The sequence below is a fragment of the Bombus pascuorum genome, chromosome 3, assembly GCF_905332965.1.
Source record: "Bombus pascuorum chromosome 3, iyBomPasc1.1, whole genome shotgun sequence".
NCBI lineage: Eukaryota > Metazoa > Arthropoda > Insecta > Hymenoptera > Apidae > Bombus > Bombus pascuorum.
Genome location: NC_083490.1, coordinates 12,302,286 through 12,323,070, shown reverse-complemented (window position 1 = coordinate 12,323,070; position 20,785 = coordinate 12,302,286). Strand labels below are relative to the sequence as shown.

The following is a 20,785-nucleotide window of genomic DNA, read 5'->3' as shown; positions in this document are numbered from 1 at the left end:
TTTGCTTGCAAATTGATTCCAAGAACGTTGGAAATTTTAATGTTAAAGTCGATGATCTAACGCAATTTCTAGAAACATACAAATCTTACTTCGATTTACTTAACGAAATTACTTAACGAAAACTATGTTTTCGAAGTAATTAAATCGTGATTAACTTTAATGCAACTTGTTCTTTGTTTAGAGGACAAGTGAAAGTAGTGATATTTTGAAAAAGTTAGTGTAATCTATATGCGGATTGAAGTTCTGAATGCTTTACAAGTAAAAACGTGTCAGCCGGTTTCTAGAGAGAAATATTGATTAAATCCAGGCGAAAGAACGTAGAAGAAATAAAGAGAATAGGAGGACAAAAGAGGAGAAATATAGGCACGTAATAATACTTGAACTTTTGAATACACCAGCGAAGCATTCGATTCGATAAAAGTTTTTTCTACCAACTTGTATCGCGACGCGAACTTTCAATCCACTCGATCTCACCTTCGACAACTTAACCCTGCTGCGGTGTCTGAATCTTTTATGCTTCAATTTCGCTTTAGTTTCAAGGACTTCTCAGGTTTTAAAACCACCATCAACAATTGAAACGAAAAATCGCGCGTATCAATAACGATAATAAAATTTGAAACCAATCCGAGATATATAGAAATTACAACATATTTATTGCAAATGTATATTTAATAAAAAGAAATTGGTATACCAGATACAACGATTGATTATATTAAGAGCTATCATTATACTGGACAATTAACTACTGAAATAGTTTTCTGATCTATCCAGAACACAGGTATACTTGTACTCTTGTAATTTCTATATATTACATTTCCAGAGTTACTTCAAACTTTATCGATGTCTTATTAGCAAACCAAATCTCCTTATCAAACTGTATCATAGTACTCGCGTCTCGTAGCAGCGCCAATGAAATTTTAATTCTACTCGGTGCATTCATAAAAAGTATCCGCAAGTGTTCGAATACCTTCATTAACCTAAATCCGAGGAAAGTAGCAGGGTTGAAATACCTGGCATTACCCACGTTCCAACGAAACCAAAGAGAAACCTTGAAAAGAGGAGAAAAAATTCATTTAATTCCATTTTCATCCACGTCGGCTCTGGAAGCGCCCCAAGTACCCTCCACCCTTCGAAAGATTGAACGAGGCAGCGCCCGAGGCGTCGACCGCTGACCCACATACCGAACCAGCCTCAAAAACATCAACATTCATCCCCGTTTGCATCACTTTCCTCCAATCCACTCGCCGATTCACGCGATTGTAATTTGACAAAAATCCACATCTGCCCCCCACCACCATCGAATCCACGTTGTACCCCCGTTCGAAAGCATAGCAACGCGCATCCCCGAACGATCATCGTTACAGTCTGTCGAACCCCATGCGCCAAACCCCGTGCGCGGGTGTGTGTCTCGGCTCGCAGGTGGTTCATCCTGTTCATGGTGTATCTGCAACGTTTCTCACCTTGGCGACGACCCCCTTAGTCCGTTTGGTGCGCTATCGATCACACGCTCCACCCACGAAAACCCCTGCAAGCGGCGTGGAGAGCGGCGTCGTGCCGCGTACAGCCTCCAAGTCTCTGCTCCTCTGCTTGCGATAGGTCGCGGTCTCGGTTGTCACGTGACGCACAGGGTGCACCGACTGACACGGTTCCTTTCACAGTGTCCTCGACGTCGCTATCGTTCACAACCGGCCGTAACTACCGACGATCTTTTGGTTCAGTGTTATCGGACGACCGTTGCTCCAGGAGAACTTTTGCAAGACAGAGACAGACAGACAGACAGAGAGCAAAAGGAAAAGCCGAAATACACGAATGATACGCGTTTGGCTCGCGACCGGGGAAAAGTCTGACGCGGTCTCGCCCGGTGTGCACGGAAAGCGTGTATCGGAAGGAAAGGAGGGCGCACGCAAGCGCAACCAGCCGTCGTCCTAACCTCCACTCGATAAAACGTCCTCGGTTCTGTCGGTTTCTCGTTACGTCAGCGTACGTGTTGCGTCAGCGGGGACGCGTGCGCGCACGTGGTGGCTCATCATGGGCATAACCATCGGGTACGCTGGTTTTGCGTGCACGCACAAAGCTCTTTGCTAGTATTTCGAATAGAAGAGGGATGGAAGATGGTGTGTTGGGGATGAGGGCGGAGAAGGAAGGGGGTGGTCGACGGTGGTGCCGGGAATCTGTGCTGCGTTCGGCCGGTCTATGAGAGATGGAACGGTCGCGCTGCGTGCACCTCTCTCGCGGGGGTGGAAGGGGCTATTCCTACGTTCTGCTTTCGTTTTCGTTCAGAATTTTCGCGAGCTGTGGCTGTGTTCGCTTCGACGTTTCTCTTCGACCAACTTTCTCTGCTTCCCTTTCTCTTTGTTTCAAGGAACAGTGAGAACAATTGTGAATTTAGGCAATTTTGTAGTTTGTTGGTCGCTGACGAGTCAAGATGATCGTTGCGTTTGGAATTGTCCAAATTGGGTTTTGTGATTGGTTATGGTGGTCCGACTTTGTGAATCGAGTTTGGCGGTTTGATAATGGCGTGAGTGAACTGCTGTTTGGCAACCTGGCAGGATCGAAGGGTGGAATGGGGTTAGTAGAAGGGTGCCAGAGACGTGGCAACGATTTTACGAGAGGATCATTCGTCATGCGATAGAAATTGTGTTCTAGTTTTATCTTAAGATATAAAAGTGCCTTTGTATCTTATTTTGTTAGTCCTTTCTTTCTTGTATTTGTGGATAGTCGTTCGAGAATCGTACAAGTGACGTGGATAATAGTAAGCAAATTTGTACAGATGTTATCGTTATAGAAATCTCGTAAGAATGGCCGATGAACAATGGTATTACATTGTGCTAGGAGGTTAAACAAATGATTTAATACGCCTACTACGTCGGCGAAACGTCTCGTCCGCACAATCGATTAAACCTTTCGTTTGGCGTCAGAATTCCTAACAACCACGAAATACACGTAACGGCAAGTCGGCGAAGGTTGCCAGGAAAGGTTGAAACAATCGATGAATGGTGCTACGCATTTCACTGTCTATGTAGTAGTTTGAACAAACTTTCAATATTCGTAATAATAAAAATATAAATAGATGAAAATAAAATTTGAGAGAATAGTGTAACTGAATTGGATGGATTTTTGAAAGAACAGTAATTCAGATGATTTAATGAGAAATAGATTGGAAGAATTAAAACTGAAACTTGGAACATCAACATCGTGAAAGTTAATTGTAAAATAGCGTGATTTGAACTGTCACATTCGAAATGGTATTTCTGAAAAGGACAATTTAGATTGTTATGTGCTGATTAAGAATGGATTCAAAGAGTTAGACGTAGATGTAATAATTCATCGTAAAACGATTCTACATTATTCAAAAGTCGTTTGCTTCATAAAGGACGGGAAATGATCCAGTGAAAGGGAAAGAGCCTAAATATGCAACGCGGACAAGCCACCCTCGGTTGAAAGAGAGTCCGCTGTATGTCGGTCGAACTTGCGCAGAATGTTCGAGAATTTTATGAATGAAAGCTCGCGCTAACGATTGACCAAACTCTGGATTCTGATTCAGAAAATTACCGCATAATTTATTCCCTGGTATTTATTGCATGCCCACTTTCAGAATTAACGATTCTTTTCCTTAATCGTATTCTTTACTCTCGTTTTCACTTCCTTTTACATTTATCATTTTTATTTGGAAATTTCTAACTAATTAATTAGTTGAAAAGTAGATACGTATTTAAAAATTGTTAGATATCAATGTAGGAAACTGTTTATTTAACAGTGGACCTATCAAATCCGTCAGAATGACGGAATTCGAATTTTCTTTTCTCACAGTTGGAATATACAGTTGTTTTTGCCAAAATTAACATTGCCTTTGATTTAGACACAGACATAAGTATATAGATTTATTTACTTAATTAATATCATTTGAATTAAACTGATTAATATATACAACATGTAAGTCGATAGTCTTGGTGTTGAATTTTATCTTTTACACGAAACCAGTTCTAATTGTTAATGATTTACTCGTAGAGAAGGGTTAAGCATAGTTAACAATAAATATCTTGAGATATTTAAAAATTGGAAAAGTTCACTGACAAAATGGAAAAGCTACAAATGTTTTGAATACGATTACAAGAGAAAGTTATTTGTTTATCCATCGTCTAAACAAATCATCAATGTAACCTTGCAGGAAATATAAATCGTAAATGTTTGATGTACTCGATTGTACAAGTGTAAAGTTTCAATCGAAGAAGCTCCAGAAAACACGGTTACTTGGTAAAGATGTGAAAAAACTGAAGAAACTACGAGGATTCTCTGACCACGATACCGGGTGGTTGAAATGTCGCGCAAACTGTATTGAAACGACTATTAGGATACGGATTGCGTGACTTTTCGACCACCCAGTGTGTTAAACGCACCCCGAGGACCAAGAGGGTTGTACCACGTGTTTGCGATCGATCGTCGTGGCTGATATGGAAATGACGATCGAATCCATACGAGAGAAGTTTCTACGAACGGATACCGGAAGTGGGGGGAAGAGCGCCGTTTGAGACGACGGAAGTACGCTCGGCGTGCTGGAGATTTCTTTCGGCGATTGTACGACCAAGTTTTATGCAGATAGACTGCTGAGAGACTTTGGGATGAATTGTAAGCGAAGAGAAATTATGTTTACTTATGAGTTGTTTTATCAGCGTATGTTACGATGGCGGTATAAGTGTGATGGAACACACATGCGTGAAAGGATTAATTCGTGATATGAGCTGGGTGGGTCTGAGGATTATAACATATTTAACGATGAAACGTTCTATTATTAAATAATAGTAATTTATTTAAAAATTGGTTAAGATAATATAATCTCGTGTGGAATGATTTTGAATTTCAGGTGATGATGAAAAGAGTAATGATTGAATGAGGAGTGAAAGTGAATTTAGGTATAATTGAAAAAAAATCATGTATATTGTATATACTACCTATGTATATATATTCTTTTAGTGAAGAAATAAATCAAACATTTAATAACCTTGCTAATTTTTCACCTGGACTTTTTAAAATGCAAAGTAGGAACTCGTAGATTCGAGATCCAATGAGGATTTTCAAACCCATAACTCAAATTTTAAATTCAAACTTAGACTGCCAAATTCACAATTTAAATTTAAGTAGTCAAATTCACAATTTAAATTCAAATAGTCAAATTCACAATTCAAATTTTTAAATACAAACTTAGACTACCAAATTCACAATTTAAATTCAAATAGTCAAATTCATAATTCAAATCTTTTAATTCAAATTCAAACTGTCAACTTCACAATTTAAATTCAGATAACCAAATTCACAATTCAAATTTTTAAATTCAAACAGACTGTTAAATTCACAATTTAAATTCAGATTGTCAAATTCACAATTCAAATCTTTTAATTCAAATTCAAACTGTCTAATTCACAATTTAAATTCAAATAGTCAAGTTCGCAATTCAAATTTTTAAATTCAAATTCAGACTGTCAAATTCACAATTCAAATTTTTAAATTCAAACTTAGAGTGCCAAATTCACAATTTAAATTCAAATAGCGAAATTCATAATTCAACTTTTTAAATTTCAAATTCAAACTATATGAAAGCGAATTTCAATCTTATCCCCAAATTCTTTCTCAGATCTTTTCATCCTTTGACCCATTGAATTCCTCAACAGCCAAATTACCTCACCATTACAATATCGTAGTATTCACCCCTCGATGCCAATTCTCTCAACTTCTTTTACACGCATCACAAGACACCCCATCTTTCAACATTCAATGCTATAACTTCTCGCAGCCACCCTATAGCAACAATTCAAACCTACCTAACCTTTCGTCAAAACCACCCCTTCTCGTGTTCGCAAGCAGAGCCCTCGCTTCCCATCGCGAGATTTACTCCAACCCCCTCGAATAATTTCTCCCTGTCGATAAAATCGCAGCTCCACATTCCCAAAATTACAGTAATTTCATCCCCCGGATCATCTCCGATCCGTATCGAATTGTATTTTTTTATCGCTCGAACGTTTATTGTTTCGATCATATACGATAATCATATTTTTCGTTTCAAATGCTTCCTGATACCAAAAACTAGATCAGGCTACGAATGTTTATCAATTTATAAGAAATTGAAGAATACGAAAATACACATAGTATATAAGCATATATAAAATATTTGAAATATAACATACTCGTTGCAATACTTAATAAGAGTATCGAATCTCTACTTAGTTTCTATCGCTCTAATCGTATTCGCATGTGTAATTTTGTCGAAAAGTAAAAAGCCCCTTTTTCAGCTAAAACAAAAGCGAAATTCCGATAAAATAACAAGGACCGCGGCAGTGTTAAATTCCAAGGAATCCACATCGTCCGTGTTCCACCGATAACTCAATATTCAAATTATCAAGATATTCGAATAATTCAAAATCCTCTCTAGCTATGTTCACGAAGAATATAAAATTCCATACGCATGCGCACTTTACCTACGAAAATACGATATAATTGTATTTACGTGTAAACATACGATAAATACAAATAATACAGGTAACACAAAATCAGGAGGTGAAAGGGTTAAACGATCACTGCTGTACCAACCCTGTATCGCAATGCTGCTAGATAACCTAACCTAACTTGAACGCGTGATCCAAAGGTGAACGTGTTCGAAAAGGGGTGGCTGGTCGCGCGCGCGAACTGATTTGCGCGGAACGCGTGCGTGCAAAGCACCCAGCCGAGCTTCGAAAGCTCGCCGCAGGATGGCGACGCTTCTTGAGGAAACGGACGATGTTCGACCCCTACGAGAGCCAAGGGCGAATGGGCCAATCGGGGAGGCAGCCAGAACGCAGTTTCAGCAATTCGATGCGTGTCGACCGCCATTTTCGGCCGGCCCTCTATTGCTCGCTTCACTGTCCGCGGATGATTAATGACCCAAACCTTGCCTCCCTTTGATCACTCTCCGTCGCGAGATCGCGAGACGAGTGTTGTAGGGGGTTGATTAAGGGAGCAGTAAGGGGTGGTTCGTCCGAGATGGGAGACTTTTTGGGGGAGATTCATTGATTGTTGGCGCGGTTAGTTTCGGGGATGCGATGTGGGTAGTCGATGTAGGTTCTGTGGTTCTGGGGCTTGGCTCGTTGATGACCTTTCAATGGGTGGTTTTGGTAAGATCGTTTCAGAAATAAGATGCGGGTGCTTAATATTCTTCACGCCAGACGAGACTCGCTGTTTTTCATTTTTCCAACGTTGAGAACGACCCAGCGTTATCGTGTTATTGCATTGTTGTCGTGTGCATTGTTCGCCGTGAAAATGTTTGTAATATATTTATACTCCGACAAACATATTTACATTGTTTTCATATACATCTCATGTACACTCCATCCGTAGCTCATCGGACACTTGCTTGTTTTCCGTAAAATGATAGTTAGAATGTATGCAGGTACGATTTTTCGTATTGATACCTTATCGTTTTATTTGTCATTTTATTGTTTAAGTTACTCAGGCGAATTATAATTAATATCTGTATTGTGAAATAAAGTTGATATTAACATCAAATAGTCTAATAATTAATTCTAATAATTATTCCAATTAAAGTAGACAAGTCTTGGAGTTTTATGAACAGGAATACACATATTTCACAGAAATGTGGGAAGACTGAGACCCGATCAATTTCACAGTATACCGTCAACAATATATTAAAAAGGTAAATGATCTGACGTAGATTCTATAGATTCTTTGAATTCATGATTTGAATGGTTGTCAATGATTAGAAGAATTCGGTCCGAAAGATTGTCGTACGATATCCTTCGAAATTATGCAGGTACCATTTTCCTTTTTCTAGGAAATTCATTCAATAACTAGGTGAATTTTTCCAAAATAATATCTGGATGCTCGATATAGTGTAAGTTGTACGTTTTACCGTTTGAATGCTTGTTTATATTATATATTATTATATATTATATATTATTGAATGCTTGTTATATTCAGTTTAATAATCTCGTGGTTTATTAGGATCAATTACCTTTCTCAATTAATTATTGCCGACTAAATACATTTATTAGAAATGTAATTTGGAAATTTAATAAATGCCCTATCTTTCCGAATTCGATAGAAAACATTGACAATATTCGTAGACTCGGTTTAGTTTATGGATGAATAGAATTTAATTCGAACATGCGACTAGATACATTTTCGTAAAAAGAAGAAAGGAACTCATTGATAAAAGTAAATGAAAAATGAAAACCTACAATTTTGTGTAATTGAATAATACGACATGAAAATAATAACATACGATTATGGAAAATATTTCCTTATGAAATAAAGCTCTTCTGTTTAAAATCATCTTGCCTCATCAGTTTTACAGGCTTTGGAAATTGAAGTCTTCAAGCCATCGAATCATCTTTCCAATCATAGCCTGTCGTCGAGACAATCTTCCCCGAAATTCGTCTCGTCGAAAATTTCTCTTATACAATCTCACCATCCTGTTCGTTTCATTCGAAGCACACACCTCGTCGACACTTCCTCAATTTGCCTTTCACCGAGCGCACCATCGTATCCACCTTTCATCGAAAAATCGAATTACCGCGGAATCACCGGTATTACAGCACCTGTACGCAACTTTTCGTCGTCAAATTTCCTCGAACACGCAACATTCCCCATCAATTTCTCCGCTCGTTCGACAAAAATTCTACAGTGTTAGGCAGTGTCCTTAAAATTTGTATATAATTAATCACTGGAAGGGTCTGATGCGGTGCAACGCGTAGCAGCTTAATATATTCGTCGTACGCTTATAGTTAATTGATATGTTATACGACAAGCAACCTCACAAGAACCAATGTAATTTAAAACATGTACTTCCTGAATCTGCAGCGTTCGAAGTTCAGTGCTGTTACTTAAATGCTGAAATATAAAGAGCGTTTGCGATATTATCGATTAAAATGCAGGAAAGCGATTTACAAGTGGAAATAGGGTTCACTTCCTGAATTTTTATACGCATAAAATAAATACAATCAACTTTTCGTATTCTACGATGCAAATCCTTCGCCAAGTCTATGTTTTGCTCTACGTTCAATATTTGTTTACTGTTTTATAGTAAAGGTGTGAATAACTAAAAAATAACTAAAATATTAGGTTGTCCAGAAAGTGTTTTTCTTTTACTGACACGTCTCTTACAACGATGCATCTCTATACAAACATGCAACCTAATCTATCGAACGTTGTGATCTTTACTTTGATAGAACGAAATGGATAATACGTAATTCGATAAAATAATATAAAACGGAAAATATTGTGCATCCATTATTTCCTTGTAAAACGAAAGAAACTTCGAACGACCTAATATGAAGCTATAATAAAGTTTGCGGTACAATTTTATATAACATTTTTCTTATCTTCGTTCAAGATAGATTATGCAATTTGTGTAAAAATGTTGAAAATATTCTGTATATACGTGAACTGATATAATTATCTTCGTTCGTGTAAACGAAAACGACAGAGGAAGATAAAGATAAAGATAATATATTTCAGGAAATTCCGTAAAAGTTAAATTATAGCGATAATTGGAATTTATGTACGCATTTCTTTAGATAAAAGGGTATCTATCGCATGGAGAAACGAATGGAGGTCGAATTCGCACCCGACAAAACATGAATCGCCAGCAAATCAGCTTTGCAGTTGCGCTAATCCGTTCCCTTAATCACGCGACGATTCAGCTGCAACGAACAATCAGCGATATCAGCGCTGCGTCATTATCATCAGCGATAACACGCCGCTCTATATATCCACTCGATGTTTTTAACCGATCCTCGATGCAACAAACCCAACGTTCTTTTAGACCCAGCGAATAGAACCTTTCGGATTTATGAAAACTACTAAATCGCAGCATGAGGCCATAAAAGTATTGCAAAATCATCATCATCGGAAAAACTGGATATTTAAAAATTCTGAAACGTTTCTTTGCGAATATCTCGAATATCTCGAAGTCATGCCGAATAAACGTGTCGAATTATCAAAGTCAATCTTCACAAAGCTCTTCTCTATTCTTCTCATCAAAAATATTAAATCGTAACGGAAACCCATTAAACCACTAAAGAGTCATTGTCTCAGAAGTTAAACAATACTCGAGAAGTTTCCGACATTCGCTACAAATATCCACGCCGAACTCGCAACTGCAAACTCGATCCTTCCGAATCCACCAAAATTAGAACAAAAGTCGAAAGAATTGACAGAAAAATAGATCCAAACTCCCATTCGCATTAGGTGAACTTAAGCCTAATTCAAACTAACAAACAGTCTTCGTAAGTATCATTATCAGTCCGACATTGCCAGACAATGTACGATAGAGAACTGAAAAGATGATCATCGAAATAAACGCGGGACTGATTGGTTGTTTCTGCTAGGTCCAACGCAATCATAAAGATAAGTATGCATATTAGCCAAAAATGTGACGTATACAAAAAGAACCATATAGCAATGCAGTACTTTCACTGTCATTGTGCTATCCCGCTAATTATTTTTCCACCTGTGTTGGTACATACATCCACAGCTTTTCCGTGGACAACGTATACCGATTGGTCGCGGACAATTGTCTGTCGGTATGAACTAGGCTTCAGTGAACCCAGCAAAAGCTCGACTCGATCTCCCGACCACAATCTGTCGACTCTCCACAACCCATAACAATTGCCGTGTATGCGATCCTGTTTCCACGGCGGCAGCGGGCGACGACGGCGTCTGCGTGGCGTCAGCTGGGCGTGCCATCTTGCACGTCTGCGTCCGTCTGCCCATGGTATCAGGGTGCCACGCTACCTAAGAAGCTACTTAACTCCCTCTAACGAACCAAGAGACAAGCCAACAAAACCCGATAAGTAACAGGAGTTTCGCAGTTGGATGAACACAGTCCGAACATTCACGACCGAAGAAGCCAAACGAGGAACGTGAAACGACGAAGGAGGTGTTCTCTGTTCAGGAACAAGAAAGGAGGTATGCTGGAACGTCCAATAAAGATGAAGATATTAAGCAGAGAGAGAAAGGTCAGTCTCTCGTTCTCCTAATCACGAATATTCACAGGCGACGAACGAAGGGGTAAGCGGACAGAGAATGAGTCGAGGGGAGTGATGATTTGGTGGAACCAAACCGGTGCTGCCAGTGCTGTCGCGACGAGGAGAGTGTCACGCTCTCTCTGCTGTGCGTGGAAGAAACGAGGAGAGGGTCGCGCTTCGAGCAAGGCGACAGGAACGCCAGGAAGTAACACGCTTGCTATTGTGAGCAACCAGTACCACTTTGGCGGCTCTTTTTGCCTTCATGCTGGGATTATTAGGAGAAAAGCGAGTCTGTCTCGTTGTTCGGCAATAGGAGGTGGCGTTGGAGAGTCTGGATCGAAGAGAAGGTGGTGGAGGTTAGTGTAGTTGCGAGGACGAGGATCATATCGAGTTGGAGTTGCGATGGCAATCTTTTAAACGTGTTGGTTTTTGCAGGATTGAAAGTATACTGGCAAGACTGGAAAGGGATTTTTTGAGAGATTTTCGGGAAGTTTTACAATTACATTTCGATTACTTTAAACGAACAGCATACAGGATATTGTGATTCAAAATTACTACAGATTATCTCCTTTGGACCTTTAAATATCAATATTTCCATATGAACCGCTCTCGTGAACTCACAAGAAAATTATGACATTGTAAGTAGGTAATGGTAAATTTCACGATAAATTTAAAAAGAAATAACATTTGCATTAAGTATCTTTCTTTTACTTTTCCATTTATCAAATTGATCAGTCATAGCTTCTGACTAATTCTTATACTGTTTACCAGATTTATTTGGACGTACCAAACTTATATTCGTTTGGTAATTTTTTGGCATTTCACTGGAATCTGGAATTTTATAAGGATATATTCTGGACTTCTATCTATGTTGAAATATCTTAGAGAAACTATGTACATTGTTCGATGGACACGAGTTTACACGTTCCGCTCGTTCGTCCAAAACTGCATTAAACGCGGCTGGTGGAATGTGGGTCGATGCAACGTTATAAAAGCGAGTACATCGCGTTGTTTGCTGTTGCAGGAAGAGGTTTTATGAAATTGCGCTGACCCAGTTTCCACTTTCCTTGTACACGATTGGATTGAATGGCGTCTCGTGGATTGATCCTAGTTTAATGGGGACAGGTACTATCGTCGCAAGAATCTATGGTTTGTCTTTCATTCCTTCAGATATTCTAATTTTATCTCACCTTTCTAACTTATTATCGATAATTGACGATGTAGAAAACGATAATTCTAAGGATTGTTCATAGTACTACGTATAGATTCCAACTTCAATACGACTGTTAGGTTCGTGACATGAAACGGAGAAAGTTTGTGTTTCAAATAAAATGGAACTTATTACGCTTCATCATTCAGTTATTTAAGAATAACTTATAGTTTGTAAACTGAAAATAAGTTCCTTGGAAATATTTCCTTCGTGTATCACGCACAATTAAACATCTTCGAAATTAAGAAGTCAAATTGGACGATTCCACTCTTCGATTAATCCTTAGTTTTATCTGTTACCAATCATGTTTGAACATAAAGTTGTCATATTACGTTCTCCTACATGAGATACGCTGTTCAAAATATACAAAGTAAAAACTCTTCCTTATGTTCAATTAACAGCACGATCGATTCTTGTTTCTCGATATTTTTATTCTAATTATAATTATAAGAATTATAGATCTCAGCAATGATCATTTGTCACCATTTCTAAACGTAAGACTATTATGCTACACATTTTCCGTCTAAAATATAGCTCTTAAAAATCGAAGCTAGAAAGGGTAAAATTAAAAGAAAATCTTGCAGCTATTTTGCTTGTATACGTCTGTTAATCGTTGTCAATTACATAACAACAAGATTCAGTCATTGTTTTAAAAAATTTTGCAGTTCTTTCGCTATGGTAATTGAACATCCATAGCTTTTCACAATCTAACATTTCTGACACATTCCGATGAATCCATGGAATGTTTCTTTACCAGGACAAATCATTTTCAGCGTGGCATTTGGGAAACGTGTACCTCTTGACGCTTGGAACAGGTGCCATACCTACTTCTTTAACGAAAAGACAGTAAAGATAGTCGGAAAACTTGTTAACCAAAAGCCAATAACATTTTACTTGGCTGGCTTATTTGAATTGGTAAACTCAGTTTCGATGGAAAAGCCAAAGGTATATTCTTTTATTTATTTTAACCGAAGAAAAGAAACATTTCATGTGCATATGCACATTCATACGACCTAATGCTTACACATCTACTTTTCCGTTGATCAGTGGAAAATCGTGGCTAGGCGAAACTAAAAACGTAGCCGGTTCCATCGGAGACAGTGGCACGGTGTGTCAGTGACCCTGCGGTCGAGGCTGCTGCAGCAGGAAAACGCGAAACCGCCGCGCGGGTAGATATCGATTTGTCTGTGTTCGCTAGGAAAAAAAGTTGGCCGGCCTTCTGACGTTCGCCGCTGATATTGCCCGCAGTTCACGCTGACGTGCCATTTACTCACTCGAACGACCTCCTCACGGCCGTTCGTTCTACCTCCTGCCGTTCCACCTCCTCATCAGCGTTCCACGATCGTTCGTTTTATCGAGGAAGCTCAGGATGAAAGATAATATCGAGACTGATTAAATATAGCAGAACGTTCCAGCAAGATTTTCGTCCTTTTAATGGGAATACGGGAATACGAGAAGAGAAATATTGGAATCTTTCGACTTGCGACGGATCTTAACTCTTTGGCGCATGGATGAATATGATCTTTGTTTGAGAGAACAACGCTTGGATAGGAAAGGAAAAGGCGTAACTACAAGACTGTCTTCTTTTCTTAAACACGGACACAAATTGCCCATTGTGCGATAATTACACTGATACATTGGAGTAAGGCAATGACGTAATAATTGCAAATGCAATTCTCAAAAGTCCCACCATTCGTAAACGTCTCGTCTCCATCGAAGCAAACCGAGCAATCTGTTTGTTACCTTTTCTACGACATTTCCAACAAGTTAGAAAAATTTACCAAATGTCCAGCTGGATAAATTGTAAAGTACAAATTAAATAAATAAAAACAAAATTTCCAACATACAGCAGCTTATAGAAACATTTTGTCCACACTGAAGCAACGTAATCTGCAGCTGCATTCGCACTGAAGCGACAACGAGGAATTTTTTGTCGCTTTTTGTTGTTACGTGTTTCGGGACATTGCCAACGAACAGTAACTTATAGAAATAATTTCTGTACACCGGTGCAGGATTTCAGTAAACATGGAACAGCAAGAAGTTGCTTAATGTCGCTTCAATGGAGACGAGGCTTAACACGTTTGCTACCAGCGACATATGTGTGTATTTTTTAATACTTCGCGATTAGCGCAGATTTAATTTTAGTCACTTGGATTCAAGCGATTTGAAGTCATCGCTAATGAGAACAAGCGTATACAGAAACTTGGAAAGATATTTCAAGCCAAATAGCAAGTTTACATCGGTAAAATGATTGTAATTTTAACTTGCTTGAATGTAAATAACAAAACGACCAGATAGTAGATTAAATTGTAGTAGATTAAGTCATCTGAATGAAGCTTTGTAAAGTAAAAAGTATTGACCTTGAAGCAGATTCTTTTCTTATCAAGTTCTACATTTCATTTTTAAAGTATCAAGTTTCTTTAGTCACGTGCCAGTACTATCAAATGACATGAAATTTAATAAGCTTGGACCAAATTAATTAATACCTGTGTAGATACTATAACAAATACAATGATATGCCAAGTCCTTTTCCAGCTACAGTATATTTATAATATAGGTATGATCTGTCTATAAAATCCTAAACCTTTCCCCACCACATTTTATAATTCCACCTGCTAAACCATTCACAAAACCTTTCCCCATAACAACGACCTATCAACCATCACCAAAATCATCCCTAAATTCTCCCAAGAAAATTACATCAAATATCTTCTAAAATCATTATATGTTTATGTTCTACAATCTACTCATAAAATCATAAACCTTCTTCTACCACTCTTCTTTATAACTTCGTCTTATAAACCACTCACAAATCCCTCCTCCATAACAACCACTATCAAGCATAATCAAAATCCTTCCTAAATTCTCCTAAGCTAATTAACAACAACAAGGTCTTCTCCCATTCACCTGACCATGCGGCACGTGGCACCCTGGGCGCAGGCTAGCAAAAACAGTTCCACCCTTTGCCTGGCTCTTTTCCGCTGGAAACCGTTCTCCCCCTTTTGTGTTTCCGGCATGTCCCATAAATCACCCAGGAGCCGCGGTGTAGCGAGTTGTGGGCGGCCAGGATAGGAGGAAGGGTTTCTCTGTCGGAAAGAGCATGCGGTTGGAGTGGGACCACGTGTGGGACGGCACCATAGTACCTGAGAAGGTAGTACGGGGGCCAACAGTTAGCGCCAGACGGTCAAAAACTCGCTGGACCGGCTGCCACCGAGGGCTCTTTTTACCTTTTTTCTCTCTTTCCTTTTTTGTTGTTCTTTTTCCTTTTTTAGTTCTTTCGCAACGCTCTCGCGTCCACCTCTCATTCATTTCGACCCTTTCGACCAAGCAGCCGTGGGACGCTTGTGGGCGCTGCGATTTTGTATGTAAATATACGAACACTTGGTACTTTGGCTCATAGACCTGGCTGAAATTTTGGCAGATATTTGTAGAAGTAACGGTACTTTTTATTTTATGTCGATTACAGGTTAAACGTATCGGCAATAAAATTATAAGAATGGTCAGAGTGATGCATTTGTGACTTTTTATTGAAATTCGATGGACTCGCCACGCACTTTGCCGGATGCGAATGATTTAAAATGATCTTGTAAAGTATGAGAATAAAAGCTTATTTTTCTCCTGGTGTTATGCAGATGTTCGTTTACCTTTCATTCTGATTTCTTTGGTAAAGATTCGATTTATATTTTACAGACGGTAAATCATCTATCTACAGGCGGTAGCTTCCAAGTTAATTACATTTTTGCATACTATTTGCTAGTTTGAAAAGAAACACTTTCAAGAGGACGATTATAACATAAACATGATTTTAATTTGAAAGATTTTGTCATTACGCGTTTTGCATCAGTTTCATTCTTCCAAAATTAGTCATTGCAATTAGGTTTCTAAATTGACGGTAATGTGGTACGTACGTAATCCGCATGTGTAGGGTGAAGTATAGATTTGATACAGTAAATAATTAGTTTTTGGAAAATTCCATCTTACAAGTACTATCCCCAGATCATGTTCAATCTAATGATATTTCTTTTTCTCCTAAATCTTTCTAAACCTATTCAAAGTGATATAGGAAATGGTAATTAATATATTATGTTTTCTTGTTTCAACCTTATAAAACAAATTCTTTTTTCTCAAATGTGGTAGTTATTTTCATAGTCAAGATATTAATTCTTCAAACTGTCTACGTGACTCAGACTTAACTCAAATATATGATTATATAGGTACCATAAATATGACATCTATATGTATATTATAGGTATGTTATAGGTAACTGAATGTAAGCCAAGTCCATTTCTTGACCGCGAGATCGAGAAGTATAAACTAATAAATACATACATAAATATAATATTATCTACTACATAGAGCCTGATAATTTGAATGGAACGTTCAAATATTTTACGATAAACAGTTCATAATAGGAATAATTTTCACTAAATATGTACTTTCTTCGGATATACCTAATAATTATCGAAGAATAAATTATCTCAATGTAGAGCCTAATTGATGGAATAAGACACTCAAATATTTTAAGATAAACATTTCATAATGCGAACAACTTTCGCTAAATATGTACTTCCTTTAGATATAATAATTATCGAAGAATGAATTATGAACATATAGAGCCTGATGATTGCAATGAAACACTCAAATATTTTAAGACAAACATTTCATAATACGAATAATAATATTTCCATCGACGAATTTAAACGACCTCAAACTAATATCTAATTGTAATTTAAATTTCCCTAAATTTCATTTCAACATAAGAAAATCTAAAAAAATCTAAGCAAAGACAAACATTTCATAATACGAATAATAATATTTCCATCGACGAATTTAGACGATCTCAAACTAATATCTATTTGTAATTTAAATTTCCCTAAATTTCATTTCAACATAAGAAAATCTAAAAAAATCTAAGCAAAGACAAACATTTCATAATACGAATAATATTTCCATGGACGAATTTAAACGATCTCAAACTAATATCTAATTGTAACTTAAACTTCCCTCAAATTTCATTTCAATCTAAAAAAACCAACGAAACTCAACACTAGTCCGAATTTGTACCGAACAATCACCATTTAGAAAGAGAAATCTAGACATCCTAATGAAGATCCCGTAGGAAGCAGTTCCTCCGCGTTTCCATCATTCCCGTTTGTGGCGGCATCGAGTCGGCACGATTGAGATTTCTGCAAGCAGGTGGTCCCCCGTAATAAATCGTATTGTAAGCGATCCCCTCGGCTAGCCACCTGCGAATCGATATCTCGACCGGTCGGTCCAAGGCGGCTCACATGCAAATTCACGGGTATCATGGGAGGAAAGGTTCTCTTCCTGTCGCTTCGCCTTCTCACCGTCCTTCCTGTTCTCTCGCGACCTCCTTTTTCGCCCGACAAACTCCTTCGCGCACCTGGAACGATAGATCGTTCCAATCGTTGATCGACAACTCGCGAAGAACATTCTTATTCGCTCGTCTTCATAGCAAATTTGTTTTTCGAGGAAAATTTAAACATAGTTGAGTTAACGAGTATCTATTAAGGTTAGATCTGAAAATTTAATGTTCGACATCGAGGTGATCCAGAAACATTGCTTTCTTCTGATGGAAGTTCATTTACAGTTCACATTATTACATTACTCTCATTACCATTGAGAGACAGATGTATCTTGAAAGAGTGTAATTCAGTATTTGATTGAGAATTTGGCTAGAAGTTTCCTAGATTTTGATTTGATTTCATCCCTACTATAAATTGACATTCGTGCAACGTTAGATAGACGTAGTTAACACGTTAAGCGCCAAGCCTGTATTGTCTTCCGCTTAGCTCGAGATATTCGATTTCATCGATCTGCTGGCGGCCAGAGATCTGAGCAAGGTTGCCTGTATATCTTCGGATATATTTCTTCTACTCTGCATTCTGTTAGAAATGCTTTCTCTTCGTTTAATTGTCTGTGGTTCGTGTCCCAGTGCAATTTATACGAAAATATAATTTTTTAACTGTATACCAACGCGGTTTAAACGAAAAATATACTGTCAGTCATCGGTGACTGACATGGCGCTTAACGTTTAATGAATTATTTAAATAATGGAGTGGCAAAGCTTTCTTTTTTATTTAACCCTTTTGATCGATGAAGGGTACTTCAGATTGGAGGTCCATTGCTATTCGCTAAACGAAATCTGCAATCATTTTCTTCCAACACAAACACGCGCTGTAGTTTTTGTTAAAATAATATCGCTGTATAAAAATATATTTTTATTAATTTCACATTTTCATTCTTCTATTCTGCAAAAGTTGCTCACACGGCTACGATCCCACCACGGCGTCGTGATACGTTAACAAACTAGATGGGGAAAAAGGTAATCGCAGAAACATGAATGCAATAGCTGCCAATGAATACGCCAAAATTAAAGGCACGTACAATAGCAGTCCCGTTCGTCCCGTTTCGATTCGATTCTCTTTGACGTTGTTCCACTTGTTGATATTAAGCTCTGTGCACACTTGGACTGATATGACCATATAACGGTGTTTATTTGTTGCACTGTCATATTTTACTTGCTCTTTTTCATCCTCTTACATGGAATAGTATTTAACATTTCTTTAAATATCGTCTTTAGGATATATAGTAAAGTATCTATACCTATCTATCCGATCAGGAAGATTTGTAAACTGTATAACGTGTTTTCTTTTTTCAAAATAAAACCTTTGATATCAAGAAGTTTTATTTTAATTGTATCGATTGTATAGTAAAAATTCTCGGAGTACGAAGGATTAAGAAAATCAAAGAATATTCAGAAAGTAAACGGTCAATAAATGGAACGAACACCCTATATGTATAGTAGTCTTAAACGCAGATAGCAATTTCTACCAATGTACATAATAATAATAATATCCTATAATAACGAATAATCTCTCAATTATATAATATTAATAATCAAGTAACACATATATAATAACAAATCACCGACATATTATGTTATATAGTAAATTATATTATAATAGAGATTACAGTATATTACCCATAATTTCAACACTAATTTCCTCACATAAGATGTACATAGTTATCCTAAATTACGGTAACTGGTTACGTACAATGTAACCGCGAAATCGTTTAATTGTTTATTACGAATATTTGCAATTGTCGTTTTACTATAAAGTCTCGTTTTAAAATCAGGATACACGTTATGTATCGGAAGATACGATATATATTAATAGCGTGTACACATCATGTTGGTCAATTACATCCCACGGTGGCAAAGACGAAACGATGTCTTAACGCAGCAAGCGCATCGTTTCTGAATAGTTAATCGTAGGCATCAATCCGACCGGCTCTCCTCCAGTTGAGCATGCTCGATTAATTAGCAATAAACACGCCAGTACACGGGCTCGATCGCTCGATTACATATGCCAGCGGAAATTGATTTCCAACCATCGACCGATCAACTTTCAAACAGTTCAAGCTAATTTGTATGTTGTCCCAGGTAAATGACAATAATTGACGTTTAATAAGGCTGAATTATTATAATAACGTACTATAATCTAAATTAAGCTAAAACGAGATGTTGTATGTTTCTTAGATATTATGCATACACGTAGATACAGGCTGAAGTTAATTTCAATCTATTTATTTATTCAACAATTTTCTCTAACTTTATTACACTTTCGCTCGATTTCTGTGTATCGTGTGTAGTTTAAATTACATTGTTGACATTAAACTGTAGATTCTCACGCATTTGTGATAAATCTACAGATGCAAAAATCCACAGAATGTTATATATGTCGAATATGTAAAATATTCAAGGCGGGACATGTACTCGTTAGAATGAATTTTCGAAATTATTATTATTAGTACTAATTAATATTAATATTATTTCCAATACGAATTTGCACAGAAATCCAATTACAGTGTAAGTTTCATACTTGCGTTTGCACGCGCTAACATTGACGGAACTTCGTTTCAAATGAGTTTAATTTAATTTAAACTTAATACCTTCTAACGTTACGATAAAGGCAGAGGAAGTCTTTAATCTTATTTGTTAAAGCCTGGATTCTAGTTTGTCGAATTACAATATCGAAATATAAACTATCGTTGATCAGTGCAAGGAAAAGAATTTCACGTATGAGCTGACGCAACAGGAGCTTCGTTGGTTTTGCTCGTCCCGCGAGGCGTTAAAAGTCAAAGTCGCAGCCTGAAATATCGTTATTATGCTCGTAGCAGATATTACCGGGGCCGACTATTGATAGACCAGCCGCGAAAAGAATGCGCCTGTCGCGTTTAAAAATAACTCGTGACACGCGTTATCCGTGAACGCTATTTTAATCTCTCCGTTGCTTCTTTTGCTTGTTGTTCGAATCGTTGTTGATGTTGAATCACCGTGCTGGGATTGATTGGTTACGTTAAGGGAAGTGATCGATACATATTGCGCAATTCTGTGTCCTGAGAAGTTGCGGCAGATGATGAAGCATCAAGGTTTTTTTAATTCTTCAAGAGTCACATTTTACAATATTTTACATTTTAATTCTTCCTCTCAGAAGTCAGACTCATCAATTACGTCTTTCGTTCATCTGATAAT

The 20,785-nt window shown here is 37.6% G+C and overlaps 1 protein-coding gene and 1 long non-coding RNA gene across 6 annotated transcripts in view; one reads left to right on the top strand and one right to left on the bottom strand.

Annotated features, from left to right (window-relative positions):
* LOC132905365 (ras-related protein Rab-37) overlaps positions 1 to 20,785 on the bottom strand; it is a 176,959-nt gene that overhangs the window by 152,024 nt on the left and 4,150 nt on the right. Inside the window, exon 1 of one of the 2 annotated variants that reach the window (XM_060956577.1) lies at positions 1,461 to 1,898. The exons of the other annotated variant lie outside the window; for it this stretch is intronic. The gene's annotated coding sequence lies outside the window, so the exon portion shown is untranslated. Of the gene's footprint in view, positions 1 to 1,460; positions 1,899 to 20,785 lie in introns of those variants that run through there. 2 annotated transcript variants of the gene reach the window in all.
* On the top strand, positions 10,300 to 14,759 carry LOC132904859 (uncharacterized). Of its 4 annotated transcripts, none has more exons than XR_009657677.1 (6): positions 10,300 to 10,956; positions 11,044 to 11,371; positions 11,451 to 11,653; positions 12,040 to 12,140; positions 12,999 to 13,170; positions 13,273 to 14,759. It is a non-coding gene; the product is annotated as an uncharacterized LOC132904859 (long non-coding RNA). The 4 variants fall into 4 exon arrangements; XR_009657675.1 differs by having other exon boundaries at positions 12,040 to 12,164; XR_009657678.1 differs by lacking the exon at positions 12,999 to 13,170.